Source organism: Rhinoderma darwinii, chromosome 4, assembly GCF_050947455.1.
Source record: "Rhinoderma darwinii isolate aRhiDar2 chromosome 4, aRhiDar2.hap1, whole genome shotgun sequence".
Classification (NCBI taxonomy): Eukaryota; Metazoa; Chordata; class Amphibia; order Anura; family Rhinodermatidae; genus Rhinoderma; species Rhinoderma darwinii.
This window is the reverse complement of record NC_134690.1, coordinates 34,669,092-34,676,718: the sequence shown is the minus strand read 5'-3', so window position 1 is coordinate 34,676,718 and position 7,627 is coordinate 34,669,092. Positions and strand designations below refer to the sequence as shown.

Here is a 7,627-nt window from a genome sequence, read left to right as displayed (position 1 = left end):
TGTTTTTCGGACATGGATAGTGTACCCATCCTCAGATAGGACAGGGTCCCAACAGTCACAACACAGAGCCCAGAGCATCCACCAATTCCTCCATCAATGGCGAAACGAGTTGCAGCCAATGCCTAGCAATAACTTTACAGGTGTGATAGAGTATTTTAGCAATGGCTAGCTACCACATAACATCAGCAGGGATCTCTCCCACATATCCCAGTAAACCTGTCAGTGGGGTATTAGGTAAACATGTCCCATATTCTGTGTTGTCCAAATGGTTTTTACAGGTAAATCTCTGTTACCTGCAAAATATTTTCTCCACCAAGAATGAGTCAGATGATCCCGAGCCTTCACTCTCTGTTATGGCGTTGATGTTTTACAAGGCTTTTAAATAAGTTGAAAAACATCTAATAATATGAAGCGTAGTTCAATGGTGACATTAATGTGGCAGGAAGTAGCTAGCTTTTCCTCCTGCCTGGAATTGTGTAGGTATTAATATAGCTGGCAATGGTATTGAGGCAATGACTGTGGCTGGGAGTATTTATGAAAGCACTAGTGGGCTTCCTACGTACACCTCTGACACCTACAATTGCCTATACAAAAAATACACAATCACAATCTATAAAGTACAAAATAAAATAAAAAAACTTTTGAGTAGAAATGTTATACAAATTTACAATTCATGATTTAATAAAATATAATCCGACTATAATACATATAAATGAACACAATCCCTGGGAAGAATGTGATGTGGAGTGAATGTAAGATAGAATGACTCCTTAAAGGGTTTTGCATAATTTAAAAAATTCTGCATTTGGGCTCAAACTAGAAAAAATACCAGGCTGTGTAATCACAGATTCCACTCCAGCCCTCGCGTCTAGTGTGCTCCCCAGCGTTCCTGTTGCACTTCTGTGCTAACCAGACATGATCATCAGGTAACCGCAGGGGAAAGTCCAACACAGATCTCCAGATTAGAAAATCTCCAGCGATAAATACACAAGATAATTTTGCCTTGATTCCTGTCATGACCCCGCAGGACGCCAGGTTTGCTTACCTCCTGACGGCCGCAGCCATGGATCAGTGAGTGCTGGTCCCCGTCTCTTCCTCAGGAGATGCCAGCGCTCACTTCCGCTTCACTCTGCTGTGTCCCGTAGGGTGCCTGAATTAAAGACCAAATTAGCTCATAAGCACACTAAACTATAAGAAGGGCTCTGCCCCTTCCTGCATTGCCTGAGCGTTTTTGTCGTTACCCTAGTTGGTCTCTGCAAATGGTCTCCTAAGTATCTTCCAGTTCCCAGTGTTCCTGTTCCTGCTACCTGTATCCCGAGTTATGCTGCTTCAAGCGCCGTATTGAGTTGGAGTCATGCTGCGCTGAGTACTATGCCTGTCCTGCTACACCACGCCTGGTGTCTGCCTGCTGCCTAAGTCCTATCCGAGCCTATCTTCCTACTGTCTGAAGCTACCATAGGTACACCTATACGAACTATAGACTTTGACCTGTGTCCTGTTGGCCAGCTGCCATACCGTTAAGGCGGTACGGCCTAGTGGGTCCACGCACCCAACGTGACAATTCCGACAAGTGAAACGATACTTAGGAAAGGGGAATATATTAAAAAACATATTTACATTGATTGGAATTAATTTCCTCCATAGAGAATGGTTATAAAGCCGAGTGACAACCATTATGGTCATCATCAGAACTCCTCCAGGACTTTCCCGGACTCTCCCCTCTCCCCAGCCTCAAAACTCTGTATATTTACCCATCAAGCAGAAAACACATGAAGTGAAAGGTGAAAGAGAAAACAGAAGAACAGAGTTTTTAAAATATTTTTTTTTAATTTCCGCAATAATAATAATGAATTAACTAAATCCAGGTGCCAAATTTAGGAAAGGTATTGCCGCTGATGATGATTGATGTTCGGGCTCTACATGTTGTCTCGTAGCTTTGTGTTTGATGTCCTATATGCCGCCTCAAATAAAATCCTTTCTTTCCCTTTCGAGGATCCAGTAAGTCTTCGTCGACTTTTGAATGTTTGTTGATAAAAAAAGTTATATTCTGCGTTTTTCCTTTTTATAAGATGTCAAATTGCGCGTATTAAAAAGTGATGATGGTTCTTCATGGTGACCTGTAGAAGAACACATACGTTATAACCAGAAGAACATCCACACTCACACCTACTATTTACGAGGGGGTGGCTGCTTAGTATTATTATTGCACACAGATAAGACTTCTGAAAGGATGCCAGTCACACGGTTGACACATACTCACTGATGTATTGATGTTCTGGTGTCCATATCTGATGAAAATTATCGATGGTAATGTCTAGAAAAAAAGAGGAAGGAATGAGTTAAACACATTGACTGTAGTTATATACATAATACACATCCAGAATAACTGTCCCGGACTGGGGAGGGTCTCAGATACTTACTGTTCATTCTGATTCTTTGCTGCCCATATCTGAAACTGTAGATGTTATTATCTAGAAAAAGGGCAATAAATTAAGCAGATTGATTGACAGGTCACTTTCACGTGGCAGTATTTTGGTCATTATTTTCCACCAGTATTTATAAGCCAATACCAGAAGCAAAATATAAATATAAAAAGTATAATGGAAAGATTTGTAACTTCATGTTTTGGACCAACTCCTCGTTTTTGCTTATAAATACTGATACAAAATAATATATAAAAACTGCTGTGTGAATGTGGCCTTATATCCTTATAGGACATAATATACAAACAGAATACATGTCCTGGACTGGGAAATGTCCCTGACTGGGGAGAGTCTCGTATACTGACTACTGATGTTCTGATGTTTTTCTAATATTTTGCTGCACATAGCTGATAGAAATTGTTGATGTTATTGTCTAGAAAAAAAGGAAAGGAATGAGTTAAGCAAATTGTTTGACTGTAGCTATGGTATATACACATGTGGTATATGCACAATATACACATAATACACATACAGAATATAAGTCCTGGACAAGAATGGCCTGGTCTGGTGGGGGTCTCCTATACTCACCCTTTATTCCGATGTTTTTCTTCCCATGACACTTGATGTTATTGTCTAGAAAGAAGGGACAGAGTTAAGCAGATTAATTGACAGGTCATTTGTCAGTTTCACACAGCAGTATTTCGGTCAGTATTTTGCTTCAGTTTTTTTAAAGCTAAAACTAGAAACAGAATAAATAGAAAAAGTAAAATGGAAAGATTTGCACCTCTTCCAAGTTTTGAACCTACTCCTGGTTTAGGATTATAAATACTAATACAAAATAATAAGAAAGATACTGTGTAAAAGTGGCCTTATAGCTATAGACTATATCAGGATTCAAACCCAAAAACTCCTGTGTCCGAGGCAGTAGCTCTTCTCATTGAGCTATAGGGGATGTTGGACAGCTCCACTACTGAATCTGTTGTGTCGGTTTTATTGACTTTTGCCTCTGGAGTCCTTTCCTTTAATGCCTTTTAGGTCTCACTCTTTTGGCTTACTATATAAACCTGTCCCTTGCCCTTCCTGAGTGTCAGACCATTGATGTTCCTGCCTGTAGTCTAGTTCCTTTCTCTACAAACTGTAGCAGCTTATTTGTGTACCGAAATGTAATTCATCACTGACCACGTCTCTGCTTTATGCTACAACTTGTTGCTGCTTATCTGTGTACTGAACCTGGACTGTTAGGCCTAGTGCACACTTCAGTCTTTTTCTTCAGGGTGCTAGCCGTTTTTCTGACGGCTAGCACCCTGACCCATTCATTTCAATGGGGCCATGCACACTTCAGTTTTTTTTATGGTCCCGTTGCTCCGTTCCGACAAAAGTAGAGCATATCCTACTTTGGTCCGAGATTCCGTGACCGTGAGGCCCATGCAAGTCAATGGAGCCGTCAAAAAAACTGAAGACACGCTGTCCATGTGTGACGGAGCCGTTGCCTAGCAACGGCCAGGCGGGCAGAAGTACATTACAGATATATTACACTAATCGGCAGCCACTTGTCTCTATCAATCACTGATAGAGAGAAGAGGCTGCTGATTAAAAATAAAATAAAAAGCAGTTCATACGTACCCCGGTCGTTGTCTTGGTGACGAGTCCCTCTTCCAGTCCAACCTTCCCTTATGACGCGGCAGCCTGTGATTGGCTACAGAGGCCGCTGCAGAGGTGGTCACGTGGGATGAAGCGTCATTCCTGGAGGCCGGCCTTCCGACGTCATCCAGACTTGCGTGACCGCCACTACAGCCTGTGATTGACTGCATCGGTGACATGGGATGAAACGTCATCCCAGGAGGCCGGACAGGACGAAAATGCAGGGAGTCTGGGTAAGTATGAACTGGTTTTTGTATTTTTTATTTCATAAATTGTATTTTGTGAGCGCCGAGCATTGTCATTCTTCAGCGCTAGTCACTGTCCATGGTGCTGAAAGAGTTACCGCCGATCAGTGCAGCCCATTAACTCTTTCAGCACCCTGTACAGTGACTAGCGCTGAACAACCCTGCTCTTTCAGCACCCTGGACAGTACCATGAACGGAAACACGGAGTGCACACGGAAATCACACAGCCGCTAAAACGGGCTCATGGACCCGTCAAAAACGGCCTTGAAAACGGTGATGAAAGTGTGCAGGAGGCCTAACTATTATCAACCTCCTGCCTAATCATTTTAGCCACAGGTCCCCGAACCTGCCACTGAACTTAACATATAAACTCACTACTGCTGTTTGGATGTTCTTATCTTTCGCTGCTCATATCTGCTGGACATTTTTGATGTTAATATCTAGAAAAAAAATGAAACGAATGAGTTAAATCGATCGATTAAATTATAGCTATATATACATAAATCCACCGACAAAATTCATGTCCTGGACCTGAGAATGTCCCTGTCTGGGGAGGGTCTCGTATACTCACTAATGATGTTTTGATGTTATTCTGCCCAAATCTGCTGAAAATTATTAATGTTAATGTCTAGAAAAAAAGGAAGAAATTAGTTTAACAGATTGGTCAATTTATAGCACAGGCAGAATACATGTCCTGGACTAGAGAATATCTCTTGGGCGGGTCTTATATGCTCACTGTTTATTCTGATGTTTCTGAAACTGATGTTATTTTCTAGAAAAAAGGCAATGAGTTAAACAAATTGATTGACTAGGAGCTATATATATATATATATATATATATATATATATATATATATATATATATATACATACATATATATATTACAATACAAAGACAGAATATAAGTCCTGGACTGGAGAATGTCCGTGTGCGGGGAGGGTCTCATATACTCACTGCCGATGTTCTGGTGTTCTAAAGTTTTGCTGCCAATATCAGATGGAAATCAACGATGTCATTGTCTGGAACAAAAGGGGAAAGTATGAGTTAAGCAGATTGATTGACTGTAGCTGTATACACAGACATCATATAAGTCCTGGACTGGAGAATGCCCCTGTCTGGGGAGGGTCTCATATCGTCACCATTCAAACCCAGAAACTCCTGTGTCCGAGACAGTAGCTCTTCTTATTGTACTCTAAGGGATGTTGGAGAGCTCCACTGCTGAATCTCTTGTGTAGGTTTTCTTGACTTTTGCCTATCTGGATTCCCTTTCTTTATTGTCAGATTAGTCTCACTCTTTTTGCTTACTGTATGAACCTGTCCTTGCACTTTCTGATTGTCAGACTATTGAGGTTCCTGCCTGTAGTCTAGTTCCTTTCTGTACAAACTGTAGCAGCTTATTTGTGTACCGAACTTGTATTGTTTCCTGACCAGATCTCTGCTTCATGCTACAACCTCTTGCTTCTGATATGTGAACTAAACTGATATTATTTCCTAACTACATCTCTGCCTCACGCTACAATCTGTTGCCGCTTAAGTGCGTACTAAACCTGGACTGTTACCTGAGCACTTTTGATATTATCACCCTCCTGCCTAATCTTTTCATTCACAGGTCTCCAAATCTGCCACCGACCTTGACATACAGTGAAGGAAATAAGTATTTGATCCCTTGCTGATTTTGTAAGTTTGCCCACTGTCAAAGTCATGAACAGTCTAGAATTTTTAGGCTCAATACTGATGTCCTGATTAGAGATGAGCGAACTTATCAAAAGTTCGGTTCGGCTAGTTCGCCGAATTTCACAGAAAAGTTCGGTTCGGACCGAACTAGTTCTGACCGAACCTGTCACTTACGTGCGCCGAGCATGCTACTGTCCGGGGTGCTGATAGAGTTAATGGGCTGCACTAACTCTTTCAGCAACCTTCACAGTACATGCTCGGCGCGCGGAAAATACAATTTTAATAAATGTAATAAAAAAATAAAAATTATACGTTCGTACTTACTTTCCTCCTGTCCGGCCTCCAGCGATGACGTTTCATCCCTTTCGCCGCTGCAGCCAATCACAGGCTGTAGTGGCGGTCACGCACGCCAGGATGACGCTTCATCCCACGTGACCGCCTCTGCAGCCAATCACAGGCTGCAGCGGCGACATGGATGAAACGTCATCGCTGGAGGCCGGACAGGAGGAAAGTAAGTATGAACGTATTATTATTTTTTTTGGCATGTATGTATGTATGTTGGCATGTATGTATATCTGTGCATGTATGTTGGCATGTATGTATATATGTGCATGTTTGTATGTATATTTGCATGTATATATTTGCATGTATGTATGTATTTTTGCATGTATGTTGTCATGTATGTATGTATGTTGTCATGTATGTATGTATATATGTGCATGTGTGTATGTATATATGTATGAATGTTTGCATGAATGTATGTATGTTTGCATGTATGTGTGTTTGCATGAATGTATGTTTGCATGTATGTATGTATGCATGTTTGTATGTATATTTGCATGTGTGTATATATATATGTTGTCATGTATGTATGTATGTTGTCATGTATGTATATATGTGCATGTATGTTGGCATGTATGTATATATGTGCATGTGTGTATGTATGTATATTTGCATGTATGTATGTTATGTATGTATGTATGTATATTTGCATGTATATATTTGCATGTATGTTTGCATGTATGTTGGCATGTATGTATACATGTGCATGTTTGTATGTATATTTGCATGTATATATGTTTGCATGTGTGTATGTATGTTTGCATGTATGTATGTATGTTTGCATGTATGTATGTTGTCATGTATGTTTGTATGTATGTTGTCATGTATGTATGTATATATGTGCATGTATGTATGTTTGCATGTTTTTTTTTTTGCATGTATGTTTGCATGTATGTTTATATATATATGTGCATGTATGTAATTATGTTTGCATGTATATTTGTGCATGCTTGTATATATGTATGTATGTATCTTTGCATGTTTGTTTGTATGAATGTTTTCGTGTGTGTGTATTCATGTATGTATGATAGTTTGCATGTATATATGTGTGTATGTTTGCATGTATGTATATTTGCATGTATATATGTGCATGCTTGTATGTATGTTTGTATATATGTATGTATGGCCATGTATGATACTGTCTGCTGGCGCCCTGTATCTAAGTCAACTTCACGGCAGGCTTCTATACATGGTATAACAGTCAGTATCACACATTAAACTGAATCTAAGCCGACGACATGTTTTATTTAATTTTTTTTTTTCACAGGTTTGGTGTTTGGACTACGTCGGTTTCGAGGACT

The 7,627-nt window shown here is 40.2% G+C and overlaps 1 long non-coding RNA gene across 2 annotated transcripts; it reads right to left on the bottom strand.

The window, feature by feature from the left end:
* Window positions 1–1,835: 1,835 nt before the first annotated feature.
* Window positions 1,836–5,341, bottom strand: LOC142760665 (uncharacterized). Of its 2 annotated transcripts, XR_012883346.1 has the most exons (7): window positions 5,265–5,341; window positions 5,046–5,081; window positions 4,881–4,937; window positions 4,685–4,749; window positions 2,421–3,056; window positions 2,261–2,314; window positions 1,836–2,117 (listed from the first exon to the last, which is right to left on the bottom strand). It is a non-coding gene; the product is annotated as an uncharacterized LOC142760665 (long non-coding RNA). The 2 variants fall into 2 exon arrangements; XR_012883345.1 differs by lacking the exons at window positions 4,685–4,749; window positions 4,881–4,937; window positions 5,046–5,081; window positions 5,265–5,341 and having other exon boundaries at window positions 2,421–3,486.
* Between the last annotated feature and the right edge of the window lie 2,286 nt (window positions 5,342–7,627).